Raw genomic sequence first — 16,732 nt, forward strand, 5'->3', positions numbered from 1 at the left:
CCCCCTTCCTCTTTCACTCTCTCCCACACACGCAGACACACACACACACACACACACTCCCCCTCCTGCTTAGATCCTTTCAGCATCGCCTTCAGATGCTAAAGACCTGACTGCCAGTTAAGCCTGTTTAAAGACTGGCTGGGCTCCCCCCTGCACTGGCTGGTCTGCCTGGGCTCCCCCCTGCACTGCCTGCTTGCTCTGCCTGCTTGGTCTGCCTGCTTGGTCAGACTAGTCTCATAAACTAAACATAACATAGTAAATGTAAATCCAGGACAGTGAAATGAGCATGATGTTTAATTTTTGTTATTTTTTAAAAACTTTTCACCCCTTTGTCGTGATATCTAAATTGGAATTATAGTCTTGTCCCATCACTGCAACTCCCATACGGACTCGGGAGAGGCAAAGGTTGAGAGCCATGCGTCCTCCGAAACATGACCGTGCCAAGCCGCACTGATTCTTGACACACTGCTCGCTTAACCTGGAAGACAGCCGCACCAATGTGTCGGAGGAAACATTGTACAACTAGCAACCGTGTCAGCATGATGGGACAAGGACATCCCAACCGGCCAAACCCTACCCTAACCAAGACGATGGTGGACCAATTGTGCACCGCCTCCCAGTCACGTCCGGCTGCAACACAGCCCGGGATCGAACCCGGATCTGTAGTGACAACTCAGCACTGCGATACAGTGCCTTAAACCGCTGCGCCATTCGGGAGGCCCTAGCATGATATGTTGGTTGCGTGCTCAAATCTCATCACTGAAAACTTTAGCATTATAGGTATTAGCAACTAGTTAGCATGTTAGCTAACCCTTCCCCCAACCGTAACCCTAACCTACAGTGGCAAGAAAAAGTATGTGAACCCTTTGGAAATAGCTGGATTTCTGCATAAATTGGTCATAAAATTTGATCTGATCTTCATCTAGGACAACAATAGACAAACACAGTCTGCTTAAACTAAGAAGACAAACAATTATACGTTTTCATGTCTTTGTTGAACACACCATGTAAACATTTACAGCGCAGCGTGGTTAAAGTATGTGAACACTTGGATGTAATAACTGGTTGATCCTCCTTTGGCAGCAATGACCTCAACCAAATGTTTTCTGTCGTTGCGGATCAGACCTGCACAACGGTCAAGAGGAATTTTGGACCATTCCTCTTTACAAAACTGTTTAAACTGCAATATTCTTGGGATGTCTGGTGTGAACTGCTCAAGGTCATGCATCTCAATTGGGTTGAGGTCAGGACTCTGACTGGGGTACTCCAGAAGATGTATTTTCTTCTGTTGAAGCCATTCTATTATTGATTTACTTCTGCGTTTTGGGTCGTTGTCCTGTTGCATCACCCAACTTCTGTTGAGCTTCAATTGGTGGACAGATTGCCTAACATTTTCCTGCAAAATGTCTTGATAAACATGGGAATTCATTTTTCCGTTGATGATAGCAAGCTGTCCAGGCCAAGAGGCAGCCCCAAACCATGATGCTGCCTCCACCATACTTTACAGTTAGGATAAGGTTAATGTTGGTGTGCTGTGCCTTTTTTTCTCCACTCACAGTGTTGTGTTGTCCAAACAACTCAACTTTGGTTTCATCTGTCATCAGGCTATTTTGCCAGTAGCGCTGTGGAACATCCAGGTGCACTTTTGCAAACTTCAGAAGTGCAGCAATGTTTTTTTTTGGGACAGCAGTGGCTTCTTCCGTGATGTCCTCCCATGAACACCATTCTTATTTTGTGTTTTACATATCGTAGACTCGTCAGAGATGTTAGCATGTTCCAGAGATTTCTGTAAGTCTTTAGCTGATACTCTAGGATTCTTCTTAACGTCATTGAGCATTCTGCGCTGTGCTCTTGCAGTCATCTTTGCAGGACAGCCACTCCTAAGGAGAGTAGCAACAGTGCCGAACTTTCTTAATTTATAGACAATTTGTCTTACTGTGGACTGATGAACATCAAGGCTTTTAGAGATACTTTTGTAACCCTTTCCAGCTTAAGGGCATGGCAGCTCTAACCAACATTTCCAATCTCATCTCGTTGATTGGATTCCAGGTTAGCTGACTCCTGACTCCAATTAGCTTTTGGAGAAGTCATTAGCCTAGGGGTTCACATACAGTTGAAGTCAGAATTTGCATACACTTAGGTTGGAGTCATTAAAACTCATTTTAAAACCACTCCACACATTTCTTGTTAACAAACTATAGTTTTGGCAAGTCGGTTAGGACATCTACTTTGTGCATGACACAAGTAATTTTTCACACAATTGTTTACAGACAGATGATTTAACTTATAATTCACTGTATCACAATTCCAGTGGGTCAGAAGTTTACATACACCAAGTTGACTATGCCTTGAAACAGCTTAGAAAATTCCAGAAAATGATATCAGAAGCTTCTAAAGCCATGACAAGCTAATTTACATAATTTGAGTCAATTGGAGGTGTACCTGTGGATGTATTAAGGTTCATCCTTGGGAGCAATTTCCAAACACATAAAGGTACCATGTTCAACTGTACAAACAATAGTACGCAAGTATAAACACCATGGGACCACGCAGCCGTCATACCGCTCAGGAAGAAGACGCGTTCTGTCTCCTAGAGATGAACGTACTTTGGTGCGAAAAGTGCAAATCAGCCCAGAACAACAGCAAAGGACCTTGTGAAGATGCTGGAGGAAACAGGTACAAAAGTAACTATATCCACAGTAAAACTAATCCTATACCGACACAACCTGAAAGGCCGCTCAGCAAGGAAGAAGCCACTGCTCCAAAACCGCCATAAAAAAAAACAGACTACAGTTTGCAACTGCACATGGGGACATAGATCGTACTTTTTGGAGAAATGTCCTCTGGTCTCATGAAACAAAAATAGAACTGTTTGGCCATACTGACCGTCATTATGATTGGAGGAAAAAGGGGGAGGCTTGTAAGCCGAATAACACCATCCCAACCGTGAAGTATGGGGGTGGCAGTATCATGTTGTGGGGGTGCTTTGCTGCAGGAGGGACTGGTGCACTTCACAAAATAGATGGCATCATGAGGCAGGACAATAATGTGGATATATTGAAGCAACATCTCAAGACATCAGTCAGGAAGTTAAAGCTTGGTCGCAAATGGGTCTTCCAAATGGACAATGACCCCAAGCATACTTCCAAAGTTGTGACAAAATGGCTTAAGGACAACAAAGTCAGGGTATTGGAGTGGCCATCAAAGCCCTGACCTCAATCCCATAGAACATTTGTGGGCAGAACTGAAAAAGTGTGTGCGAACAAGGAGACCTACAAATCTGACTCAGCTACACCAGCTCTGTCAAGAGGAATGGGCCAAAATTCACACAACTTAATGAGGGTGGCTACTCGAAATGTTTGACCCAAGTTAAACAATTTAAAGGCAATGCTACCAAATACTAATTGAGTGTACGTAAATTTCTGACCCACTGGGAATGTGATGAAAGAAAAGCTGAAATAAATCACTACTATTATTCGGACATTTTACATTCTTAAATTAATTGACCTAAGACAGGGAATGTAACTAGGATTAAATGTCAGGAATTGTGAAAAACTGAGTTGAAATGTATTTGGCTAAGGTGTATGTAAACTTCCGACTTCAACTGTACTTTTTCCAACCTACACTGAGAATGTTTAAATTATGTATTCAATATAGACAAGAAAAATACAATAATTTGTGTGTTATTAGTTGAAACACACTGTTTTGACTTAGATGAAGATCAGATCAAATTTGAAAACCAATTTGAAAACCAACCAATTTATGCAGAAATCCAGGTAATTCCAAAGGGTTCACATACTTTTTCTTGCCACTTTACATGCCCGTCTGTGTGGAAATGTTCTGCCCACTTGTAAATACCTATCTGACTGCAACATGTAACGTGTTGGTCCCATGTTTCATGAGCTGAAATAACATTTCCCAGAAATGTTTCATACGCACAAGAAGCTTATTTCTCAAAAATGTCAACTAATTTGCTTACATCCCTGTTAGTGAGCATTTCTACTTTTCCAAGATAATACATCCACCTGCCAGGTGTGGCATATCAAGAAGCTGATTAAACAGCATGATCATCATTACACAAGTGCACCTTGTGTTGGGGACAATAAAAGGCCACTATAAAACGTGCAGTTTTGTCACACAACGCAATGCCACTAATGTCTCAAGTTCAGGGAGCGTGCAATTGCATGCTGACTGCAGGAATGTCCACCAGAGCTGTTGCCGGATAATTTAAATGTTACTTTCTCTACCATAAGCCGCCTCCAACGTAATTTTTGACGATTTGGCAATACTTCCAACCGGCCTCACAACCGCAGACCATGTGTAACCACGCCAGCCCAGGACCTCCACATCCGGCTTTTTAACCTGCGGGGTGTTCTCAGATGAGCCTCCTGGACAGTTGTTGAAATTGTGGGTTTGCACAGCCGAAGAAGTTCTGCACAAATTGTCAGAAACGGTCTCAGGGAAGCTCATCTGCATGCTCGTCAAGCTCACCAGAGTCTTGACTTGACTGCAGTTCGGCGTCGTAACCGACTTCATCAAAAGTGAGCATTTGCCCACTGAACACTGGCATGCTGGAGAAATGTGGTCTTCAAGGATGAATCCCGCTTTCAACTGTACCGGGCAGAAAGCAGGCACCGTGCGTAATATGAGCAAGTGGTTTACTGACGTCAACATTATGAACAGAGTGCCCCATGGTGGCAGTGGGGTTATGTATGGGCAGGGATAAGCTACGGACAACGAACCCAATTGCATTTTATCAAAAGAAATTTGAATGCACATTAGATACCGTGACGAGATCCTGAGCCACATTGTCGCGCCAGTCACCCGCCGCCATCACCTCATGTTTCAGCATGATTATGCACGGCCCCATGTCACAAGGATCTGTTCACAATTCCTTAAAGCTGAAAATGTACCATTTCTTCCATGACCTGCATACTCACCAGACATGTCACCCATTGAGCATGTTTGGGATGCTCTGGATCGATGTGTACGATAGCATGTTCCAGTTCCTGCCAACATCCAGCAATTTCGCACAGCCATTGGAGAGGCGTGGGACACAATCAACAGCCTGCTCAACTCTATGTGAAGGAGATGTGTCACGCAGCATGAGGCAAATGGTGGTCACACACGTACTTAAAAAAAAAAAAAGTCTTTGTGACCAACAGATGCATATCTGTATTCCCAGTCATGTTAAAGCCACAGATTAGGGCCCCATTTTATTTATTTCAATTGACTGATTTCCTTATATGAACTGTAACTCAGTAAAAACTTTTAAAATGTTGCATGTTGCGTTTATCTTTCAGTTCAGGAAGCGACCAGAAGACATTTCTTACTGGTTGTAAATCTGACCAGTTAATAACCGAAATATGAAATATTTCCAAGACGTTAGGGGAAAAAGACATATTTGCTTGGTTGTAATCTTGTGTATTTATCAACAGAAAACCAGTTTGCAACCAGAAAAGTATAGTTTTCCCCTGCTTGCTGGATAGAGTGGGAAAAGGGAACACTGAAGCAGTCCTTGTTATCCAGCTGTGCTGGTTTCTCTGATTGAATTGTTCATTTACAATGATGTATTATTATCCAGGTGGATTGTCAGATCCCCTCTGCAATTTATGACAACGGCAAAGGCCTCATATCATAATTCATGTAAAGTGATTGATTTTATGGAAATACTGCACCAACAACACACAGCTGGGTTATTCTTGAATTGCGTAGGCATTTGAGCCTCTTTGCAACATGAACAACACTTAAATTGACAAATAGTTACACATCATACATGATTTTGTTTATATGGAACTGTTAATTAATGCTAAAACATAATGCAAGTCCTTTATACTGCAGGTCTTTAATTAAAGTACTACGGGCAAGCAAATTGGCTTGTCCCAGTGAGTTGTATTGACAGGTTTTGGGGAAATAAAATATAGCTTTCTATTATTTTGAATGCTAGAAAGTAAACAAAAAGTATTTAAAATATTATACAGGTCATTAAAAACAAAGACTATTAAAATACCTGGACCCAGAGGTGACACCTGAACCATAACGTTGCAAATGAAATGTTTCGATTTGCCTGTAATGCTCAGCCACTGCAAACAAGCAATCACTTGGGCTCTCTTGTGTATTGTTGCTCTGCAAAAAAATACCCTCTGCTGGTCACATAGAGAACGAACAACAACACTGGGTGTGTGAATGTGTGTGTGTGTGCATGCACGTGTGTCTGTCAAGTGTTATTGTTACTATAAGGTAAGCAAGATGACCGATCATCTCTCGACCCGACGGCAGGAGGAGGGTCACAACATGCCATTACTGGTACATCACTCAGTTTCATTTATTTCTGGTAGTACTCCTATCTGCACACTTGCCCAGGGACAGCCAGCCACACACTCCAAAAACCCAGATTAAAGTACTACAGGCTAGCAAATGGGTGACTCATTTACGAGCTACGATCTCCAAATGTTAATGTCAGCAGCTTTAAGTGTAGGCTTAACCCCTGCCACTCTCTGGGCAATACTAGGCTGTGTAAATACAAAAAAAATCTGATTTAACTGACTTTGACACAGAGAGTGACTCATTTTACTTTACTTGGTGAAAAATGATTGCTTGAACTTTCTCCCTTTTACATTTACATTTCCTCAAACAAACTTTTTTTTTGTCTAGCTCCTTGTTTCTGAGCCAAAATGTGCATTAAGAACTCAGGCTGCCTCATGTGGCCAAGTGTACTAAAAAAATCATTGGAAGTATCTATTGAGGCTTACAATTCATTTATCTTCCCTGTCGCAATGAATCTCAGCAATTGCCATACTTAAAGGGGAAGTTCCACTTTTTGTTAGACGGTCCCTCACGCTGAAAGTAGTCTTTGGGCCCAGACTAACTGTAATCCATGGTTCGGTTTTCTTTAAACAGCCCGTAGAAACTTCAGCTAACTTTAGCCACCACTAGCTAAAAATCAATGGGAGTAGTAAAGGCATGCGGCATGGCCAAATCAACTCAATCATTTTGCTTGATGTTACTTAAAGGTGATATGGCAACCAAATAAATTAACAGCTACCACATGACCCCACCACTCCCATAGATGTTTAGGTAGCAGTGGCTAAGGTAGCTGAAGTTAGCCTAACTTTGCCACAACTATCCGGAGATCGTTAGGGATCGTCAATATATTACACTAAAGAAATAACTGCAGAGTTTGCATTAGAAAATAAATAGCTCCCCCTTATGTTACGTAATATTGATCAGGGACCCTAAAAAATAAGATAGCATTTCAAATTGTATCACATTTTATTTGTCACATGCGCCAAATACAACATGTTACCTTACAGTGAAATGCTTACTAACAAGCCCTTAACCAACAAAAAAAACAAGTAAAAAAAAATAGATAATAATAAATAAAAAATAATTAAAGAGCAGCAGTAAAATTACTAACCGGGCATCGGTTAGTCGAGGTAATTGAGGAAAAACACTTCTCAAAGCCATCTTATCATTTCCTTTTTTTTGTGTGTATATATATATATATATATATATATATATATATATATATATATATATATTACTTATTTCATACTAGACACTGAGACATAAAAATGGTATACATGAGTTAATTTGACTCTGGGGAAGTAGATAAAGGGCCTCATTGCCAAAATCCCAATGTATCCCTTAAGGGACGATACAATATATAAACTAGAGGTAGTTTCGTGAGCCAATGCTAACTAGTGTTAGCACAATGACTGGACGTCTATAGATATCTACTAGCATGCTAGCAGATACCCATAGACTTCTAGTTATTGCATTAATGCTAGTTAGCATTGGCTCACGAAACTACCTCTAACTACCTCTAACTGGTGGAAGTTATAGTGCCTTTGGAAAATGTATTCACACCCCTTGACTTTTTTTGTTTTGTCACTGGTCAACAAACAATATGACATAATGTCAATGTGGAATTATGTTTTTAGAAATGTTTACAAATTAATTAAGAATGAAAAGTTACACTTTGGATGGTGCATCAATACACCCAGTCACTGCAAGTATACAGCCGTCCTTCCTAACTCAGTTGCCGGAGGGGAAGGAAATCGCTCAGGGATTCCACCATGTAGACAATGGTGGCTTCAAAACAGTTACATAGTTTAATGGCAGTGATTGGAGAAAACGGAGGATGGTTCAACAACCTTTTAGTTACTCAACAATATTGACCTAACTGACAGAGTGAAAAGAAGGAAGCCTGTACAGAAGAACAAATATTCCAAAGCATGCATTCTGTTTGCAACAAGGCGCTAAAGTAATACTGCAAAAAAATGTGGCAAAGCAATTCACTTTTTGTCCTGAAAACAAAGGTGTTATGTTTGGGGCAAATCCAGTCATTACTGAGTACCACTCTTCATATTTTCAAGTATAGTGGTGTCTGCATCATGTTATGGGTATGCTTGAAATTGTTAAGGACTGGGGAGTTTTTCCTGGATAAAAAATAAACAGAATTGAGCTAAGCACAGGAAAAATCCTAGAGGAAAACCTGGTTCAATCTGCTTTCCACCAGACACTGGGAGATGAATTCACCTTTCAGCAGGACAATAACCTAAAAACACAAGGCCAAATCTACCCCGGAATGGCTTACCAAGAAGACAGTGAATGTTCCTGAGTGGCCGAGTTACAGTTTTGACTTAAATCTGCTTGAAATTCTATGTCAAGACTTGAAAATGCTTGTCTATCAATGACACATTTTACAGAGCTTGAAGAATTTGGAAAATAATAAAAAAAATCGGCAAATATTGTACAATCCATTTTTTTTTTACTTGTTAAGTTATATGGTATGTTCAACTTCAAAATCAATGGTTTTAGTTTGGAATACATTTTGAACAGTTCTCAGCGTAATCCCGTTACTCTGGAATTGTCCATATCAAGAGACCAGACATACAGAAACCAAGCAGGTACATGAATTACAATGACCAGAGGCTCATGCAATTAATAAAATGAGTGCAAACGGGTTAGGGTTACCGACAAAAGCTTTCATTGCACTTTTCCATCAGAAATACAGGACTTTATCCATGTCAAACAATATCGAAATATACAAAAGGTGGCTATCAAACATTTAAAAATTGTGTTTTAATTAGAGTTGCAAAGGGAGGGTATATTCCTGGAAACGTTCAGAATGTACCAGTAAACTACCAAGGATTTGAAGTAATCTATCACAAGACATCTAGTGGCCCTTTTGGGTACTTGAGATTATCACAGGCGTCTGTAATAATCTCTGGCCCTCTATGTGGCTTTATCACGTCAAATATATTGAATAAAATGAAAATATAATGACAATGCTGTAAACATTATCCTAAATAACTTCAGTTTAGTGAATACCATTGTGTTTCATCATGAACTATGGTCTATATGTATATGTTGTCAATGGGGCGGCAGGGTAGTTTAGTGGTTAGAGCGTTGGTAACCGAAAGGTTGCAAATTCAAATCCCCGAGCTGACAAGGTACAAATCTGTCGTTCTGCCCCTGAACAGGCAGTTAACCCACCCAGTTCCTAGGCCGTCATTGAAAATAAGAATTTGTTCTTAACTGACTTGCCTAGTGAAATAAAGGTAAAATTATAAAAAATGTTCGTTCTGTGGTCAAACTGGTGGCAGTTGTGAAAAAAAGTCACTAGTTGGCAGAGTTAATTGAAATATTGCCATTGTTCATTAGATGCTTTTTTCATTAACTAGGCAATTCTCTCTTGAACCATATGGTCTATCTACTAGAAGCTAATGGACAATATAGACAGATATAAATGATTCTATTTCTTTACTATTCAAGTATAAATTACCAAGGTTATGATAGATTGCCATATATTTTCTATGAATTACCAAATGTACTGAAGATTACTGATTACTGGTAAATTACCAGTAGCTTTGCAACCCTAGTTTTAATATCTCAAAATAGACCCAGGTAGTCACAGTCTGAAGTCAACTTCACACAGTCAACTGTAGCTTCTCTTACCGTTCTCATTAAAATAATCAAATTAGGCATTCAAAGCTGCGGCTCCAGATAGCAGGTGTTTGTGTTACACTTTCTGTTACTATGTTGTTTGTAAAGTCCCAAGTAAGTCTGTTTTTGTCCAGTTAGATGTGGCAAATGTTCTAAATGTTTGAGATCATTCGTAAAATGGAGATACTTTTTTCACTTGTTTGGTTGATTATAACGTTACTGAATCTCTCCATTGGCCTTCGTGAACTCTTGCCACTCCCAAACAAACAAAACGTTACTCACTGGAGTTCCTGCTGCAATGGGATCGCCCGGCTTCGGTGGATAAACCCCTTAACAAGTCTGTGGACTCTCTTCTGAAACACATGAAAGTGTTGGCAATCGATGAATAGATTTAATGCTCTGAACCGTGGAAAGGATGGCCATGTTCGCAAACGGGGGAGGAGAGGTGGCGTTCGATTACGGATTAAACATCAGCAGCAGGCTACGCATCCCCTTACCTTATATTATCCTGGCGAATGTGCAATCCTTGAGGAATAAAATAGACGAGTTGCAGGCAAAGGTCAATCATCTTCAGGAGAGCAGAGGCACCTGTTTTATGGCTTTTAATGAGTCTTGGCTGACTGACTCGTCTTTGGAGATAAAATGATTCGGGTGTCTGTTCCGACTGGATGGGGACAGCAGTTCGACTGGGAAATCACGGGGGCAGAGTCTGCTTGTGCATAGATCACCGATGGTGCAACAATGTAACTGTCCTGCGAGACTATGTCTACCTGATATTGAGCTGCTGTCGCCTTTCTATCTCCCAAGAGAGTTTCCCCAAATATTTATAATGGTCGTTTACATTCACCGTAATGCCAATGCGAAGAATGTTGCTAATCTTATTTATACTGTGACACAAAATGCAACCTCTGTCTCCTGATGCCCCCAATATTCTTTTAGGACATTTTAAATCGCTGTAACATGAAGAAAACTCAGAATAACACAGATTAATATGTCACCTTCCCAACACACCTCAACAAGACCCTGAACCTATGTTATGGCTCCATCAGAGGGGCCTACAAGTCTACAGCGAGAGTTCATCTGACCACAACACAGTGCATCTTCTGCCTCTCTACAGGACTGGGCTGAAGAGTGAGAAAGGGCAAAAGCGAGAGCTCATCTGACCACAACACAGTGCAACTTCTGCCTCTCTACAGGACTGGGCTGAAGAGTGAGAAAGGGCAAAAGCGAGAGCTCATCTGACCACAACACAGTGCATCTTCTGCCTCTCTACAGGACTGGGCTGAAGAGTGAGAAAGGGCAAAAGCGAGAGCTCATCTGACCACAACACAGTGCAACTTCTGCCTCTCTACAGGACTGTGCTGAAGAGTGAGAGAGCGCAAAAGCGGTAAGTGAAGGTTTGGACCAATAAAAGCTATCTGGAGTAGCAACAATCTGAGAGCTGCCTGGAATGGAATGAGAACTGTGGTTGGGCTACAAGACAAGGGAAACAAGATGATACCGTTTAAACACAAAGGACTGGCTGATGAGCTAAATGGTTTTATCTCAGATCTGACAATCAGAACGTTAGTGGAGGAATTACTCAGATGCGTATGAGGACAATTGCTACTCCCAAAATTGAATTTTGCATCCAGTGTCACCAGCCTATTCAGACAGACCAAAGTTTAAAAAAAGAGCCCAGGACCAGACATTGGTGGACAGGAACTTAAGTCATGTGCAGAACAACTCAGTAGATTTTTTCATCACATTTTCACTCAAGCTGCAGAAGGTGCCTAAACTCTTGAGTATTCCCTGAACCCCCTGCAGTTTGCTTACAGGGCCAAGCGAGGGATGGAGGACCACACTCTAACCCTACTCAACTTCCTCTACAAGCACCTGGAGGGCCGAAAACCCCCACTTGAGGCTTCTGTTCATGGACTTCTCGTCTCCCTTCAATACTATCCAGCTTCACATACTAGCAGAGAAGCTCCTCCCACATCAAGCTGGATGTGAGCCTTGTGGGCTGGATAGTGGACTTCCTTACCGACCAGTCCCAACAAGTGTGATTAAATGGCGTCATGTCAAAGCAGCTCTGCTCCTCCACCGTTTGGTAAGGTTGTGTCTTCTCTCCTCTCCTATACATACTATACACTAACGACTGTCGTAGCGAATATGAAAACAGGCACATCATCAAGTTTGCTGATGACTGTCGTCGTCAGTCTACTACAGGATGGAGAGTCTGAAGCATGAGCCTGTGGTAGATGACTCTGTCATCGTCAGTCTCCTACAGGATGGAGAGTCTGCAGCATGGGCTTGTGGTAGATGACTCTGTCATCGTCAGTCTACTACAGGATGGAGAGTCTGCAGCATGGGCCTGTGGTAGATGACTCTGTCATCGTCAGTCTACTACAGGATGGAGAGTCTGCAGCATGGGCCTGTGGTAGATGACTCTGTCATCGTCAGTCTACTACAGGATGGAGATTCTGAGCATGGGCCTGTGGTAGATGACTCTGTCGTCGTCAGTCTCCTACAGGATGGAGAGTCTGAGCATGGGCCTGTGGTAGATGACTGTCATCGTCAGTCTCCTACAGGATGGAGAGTCTGAGCATGGGCCTGTGGTAGATGACTCTGTCGTCGTCAGTCTCCTACAGGATGGAGAGTCTGAACATGGGCCTGTGGTAGATGACTTCGCGTCATGGTTTGAAAACTGCTTCCTCCAACTGAATGTCTTCCAAACTAAAGATATGGCCATTGACTTTAGAAGGCCGCCACTGAACCCCACACCCACTGTGGTCATGGGACATGACATTGAGCTGGTCAGTATCTACAAGTACCTGGGAACAGTGCTGGACAACAAGTTGACGTTTGAGGAGAACACATACCATCTGAGATTAACTCTTTTAACGTCAGCAAGACAATGATGACACTGTTTTATTGAATCCGTATTGATGTTCTCAAAGGTGGCCTGGTTTGGCAATCAATGTTTGCAACAGAAATAAGTTGTACGGGGTGGTTAAAGTGGGCAGCAATTTCATTGGGATGCAACAGGCACAGCTCAGTGGCGTTCAGAAAGCGAATGGTGAGGAGAACTAACAGTATCCTAGACTGTCCTGGTCACCCCCACCTTGACCATTTTGCGCTTCTCCCTTCAGACTTCCCAAATTCAATAGCAACATATACAATAACTATTTTATCCCACAGGCCATTAACTTTCTGAATCTGCACATGAAATGTCTCTCTATTGCTGCACTTTTGCACAATTATTACTCCTTTTTATCCATCTCATTGTTTCATGTTATGTTTATATCGGTTGTATGGTTGTCACTGTTTTTATTTTTATTTTTTATTGTTGAACCCCGACTGTAAATTTCCCAATTGGGACAATAAAGATAACTTGATCAACCGAAAGTTTGACTATAAAACCTGTCTTTAAGTAGTACTGTCCCCTTGGCTTCTCCTGGGGGGTGTTTGGGAGGCTGGCCACTCACTGCTGCAGGTTGTGGTCTGCCATGTACACAGCCACAAAGAAGAGGGAGCCTCCAATGACCAGGAAGAGGCCCGAGAACCAGCCAGAGAACATGGCCTCTCCAAACTCCCAGCATGAAACCACGTCGGCCAGGTTCTCGTCCCAGAACTCTACCACAGTCATGTAGGCCACCAGGGAGACGGGCCAGGGTGGTGAGCCCCGACACCCAGGACAGCACACCGCTGACAATGAGGAGGCCCTCTTCAAACCCTGCTGCTTCCAGAGAGCCCAGCTCCACTCCCTTCAGGCCTGGGAAGGTCACCACCATGGTCAGGGCCCTAGTGCCCTGACAACAGCATGAGCACCATGGAGGCCAGCAAGTCCACAGGCAGGGCCATGAGGGATTCAAAGGCTATATCCCAACCTCCTCTGTGAAGATGCAGGTGTGCCACAGGCCTTACTACTAGTTCTCCGCTTAGTTCAGGTCCGAGTTCAAGGTCTTCCACAGGGGGATGAAGGTGGTTACAAGAGTAGTGACCAGACCCCCGACTGTGACAAAGAGCGCAGTTCTCTGCCATGATTTTGGCAGTCAGGAGCACCATCTTCTGTCAGTCGTCGTCGTTTACACTCCTCACACTCTCTCTGTCCCTCTCTTTGTATTGGCCAAAGAACAGCCAGTGAGCGACTGGGCACCCCGTCCCCCTATCCCGTGGTAGCACTCGGACCGACTCAGCCAGCCCGCCTCATCCAGCATCTTAATAAAATACACCTGATAACCAGGAGATAATCCCAGGTCATGAGGAAATACAACAGACATACTGTTTTGTCGTATTGATACATATCATTGTAGGGAACAATGAGCACTGTTCTGAGATGAAACCAGATATGTCCCGTGTGATCCTGGGGACGGAGCGTGTGCACAGGAAGGAAACACGAGCAAGTTGGGCATGGGGGTACAAACACAAAGAGGAAACGCCAGAAACTCTCGCAAGGGTGTCCAGAGTGGCCCGATTCAATGGATTCAACTCCGAGTGGCTACTGCTGCCTCATGTATAACTCATTATTTCAAATGAAACCATGTGTTGATGTTACTGATATGAGTTTTTGAGATTGGCTCTTTGAGTCAAGTTTTTTTTCATCTAGAGAAAATCAGTTGATTTGCCAAAACGTCTCAAGTGTCAAGACTATTAATAGCACCTCGTGCTCAAAGCAATACTACTTAGGCTGAACAAGAGCCCAACACTTGGTGAGGTCCTCATTTATGTTTTAGAGCTCTGGGTTTGTAGCTGGCAGGGAACATGAAATCCTATCTGGCCACTAAGCCCTCGACTCTTTCATTCATCGACCTTAGGGAAAGCGTTTTATTTTAAATGTTACATGAAATCAATTGGGAACAGATGAAAAGGAGTCACATTCCACAGAAAATCAACACAGCCTTAAAACGGATATTAAACTCCAATCAAAGTTTATCAGATGTTTTCAGATCTCAAAAGTGGCCTTTTGTCAAAATCAGTCCACATCCTAGGCCATGTTTTGTAGACCCAGCTATACGCAGATCCAAAAATCCAAAATGAATGGTAAGGTTAAGGTTGCAAAGCTACCGGTAATTTACCAGAATCTTCAGTAATTATCAGAAAGTCTATGGCAATCTATCATAATTTTGGTAATTTACACTTAACTTTTTAAAAATGTATTCATATTTAGTATTCATTTAATGTGTCCATGAGTTTCTAGTAGAAAGACCACATGTCAAACTCATTCCACAGAGGGCTAAGTGTCTGTGGGATTTCACTCCATCCTTGTACTCGATTAATGAATTAAGATGACTAATTAGTAAGGAACTCCCTTCACCTGTTTGTCTAGGTCTTAAGTGAAAGGAAAAAACAAAAACCTGCAGACACTCGGCCCTCCGTGGAATAAGTTTGACACCCCTGAAATAGACCATATGGTTCAAGAGAAAATAGCCTAATTAAAGAAATCAACAATGGCATTATTTTCAATTAACTCCAACTCTTCCAACTATTGCCTTTTTTCCCAACTGCCACCACCAAAAGGTTGCTGGATCAAATCCCCGAGCTAACAAGGAAAAAATCTGTCGTTCTGCCCCTGAGCAAGGCAGTTTAACCCACTGTTCCCCGGGCGCCGAAGAGGTGGATGTCAAGGTGGATGTCGATTAAGGCAGCCCCCCCACACCTATCTAATTCAGTTGAAGGCATTCAGTTGAAACAACTGACTAGGTATCCCCCTTTCCCAGTTTGACGCCAAAACATTAAACATATTGACATAGTTTGTAAAAAAAATGACATATTTCATGCTGAAACCCTCATATGAAACACTAATGGTATTCTCTAAGTTGGTTTATATTGAGGATAATGTTTTGTCATTTTATAATCATCTTATTCAATATATTTTACATGTGATATACCCTCCCTTCGCAACCTTAGGTAAGATCGACTACCGGTATACAGAAATATCAAAATATAATTTAGTATGTCATACAGTTTTTGGGGGTGCAAGCTTATCTTCCACATATCATTGGAACCTGACACTACTGGAATACACTGGTAATTTGTTTAGACAAAGGTCAAGGGTTAACCTGCGCAGACTTGAAGGTCTCCTTCAGCTTTGATGTGCTCCATTGCCCTCAAGTGGTCCCCTGATTCAATATCTGTTTGATTTCAAAAAGTCTAATATTTCAAATTTCTAAATGCCAGCTTGCTGCAGCCCAACAGCTAAAGCATAGCGACGGTTAGAGGGCGCAATATGTCTGTGAGCGCACGGGCAGCGCCATTGAGGCCATCTCAATTTTGAAGTAGTCTATTTTCTTCTACTACCTCTATGAGTTGGTAAACCAACTGGAATGGTGCATACTGCCACCTGGAGTGTGTTGTTTGAACAGGTATAAAGCCTGGGTTGGCAATGTACTGCCACCTGCAGTTATGGAACGTTTGCTCATGAGTCTAATTAATTGGCTAATGACCTGGATAGAATCATGTGAACCGTAACCCATAAGAAGACCCATCCAGTTGACTACTTGAAAATGATGCGTCCTCAATGGCTCTGCCCATGCTAAAACAGGGTTTTGGGCACTTGGGTTCTGTATCTCCCTTTGGGCTAAAGGCAATGTTGGTTGCACACTACTGGCAGCTGGTGAGCAAGAGATACATTGTGCTAGAATCAAGTCAGTCTCTTCTCTACTATTATGTTTCGGGTCCGGGACGGGTAGACACAGTACACGGCAGGAGAAAGAGAGAGCTAGTAGTTCAACTGTATAAATGTTTTTCTTCAAAAAGTGTTCTCTTTTAGATCGTTGCTTATTGGGTTTTTGGGAACCTT

General features: G+C 42.2%; 1 pseudogene; it reads right to left on the bottom strand.

Moving 5' to 3' along the window:
• Positions 1 to 16,695, bottom strand: part of LOC110535750 — a 36,656-nt pseudogene extending 19,961 nt beyond the window's left edge.
• Positions 16,696 to 16,732: the final 37 nt, after the last annotated feature.

Source organism: Oncorhynchus mykiss, chromosome 11 (genome assembly GCF_013265735.2).
Source record: "Oncorhynchus mykiss isolate Arlee chromosome 11, USDA_OmykA_1.1, whole genome shotgun sequence".
Taxonomy (NCBI): Eukaryota; Metazoa; Chordata; class Actinopteri; order Salmoniformes; family Salmonidae; genus Oncorhynchus; species Oncorhynchus mykiss.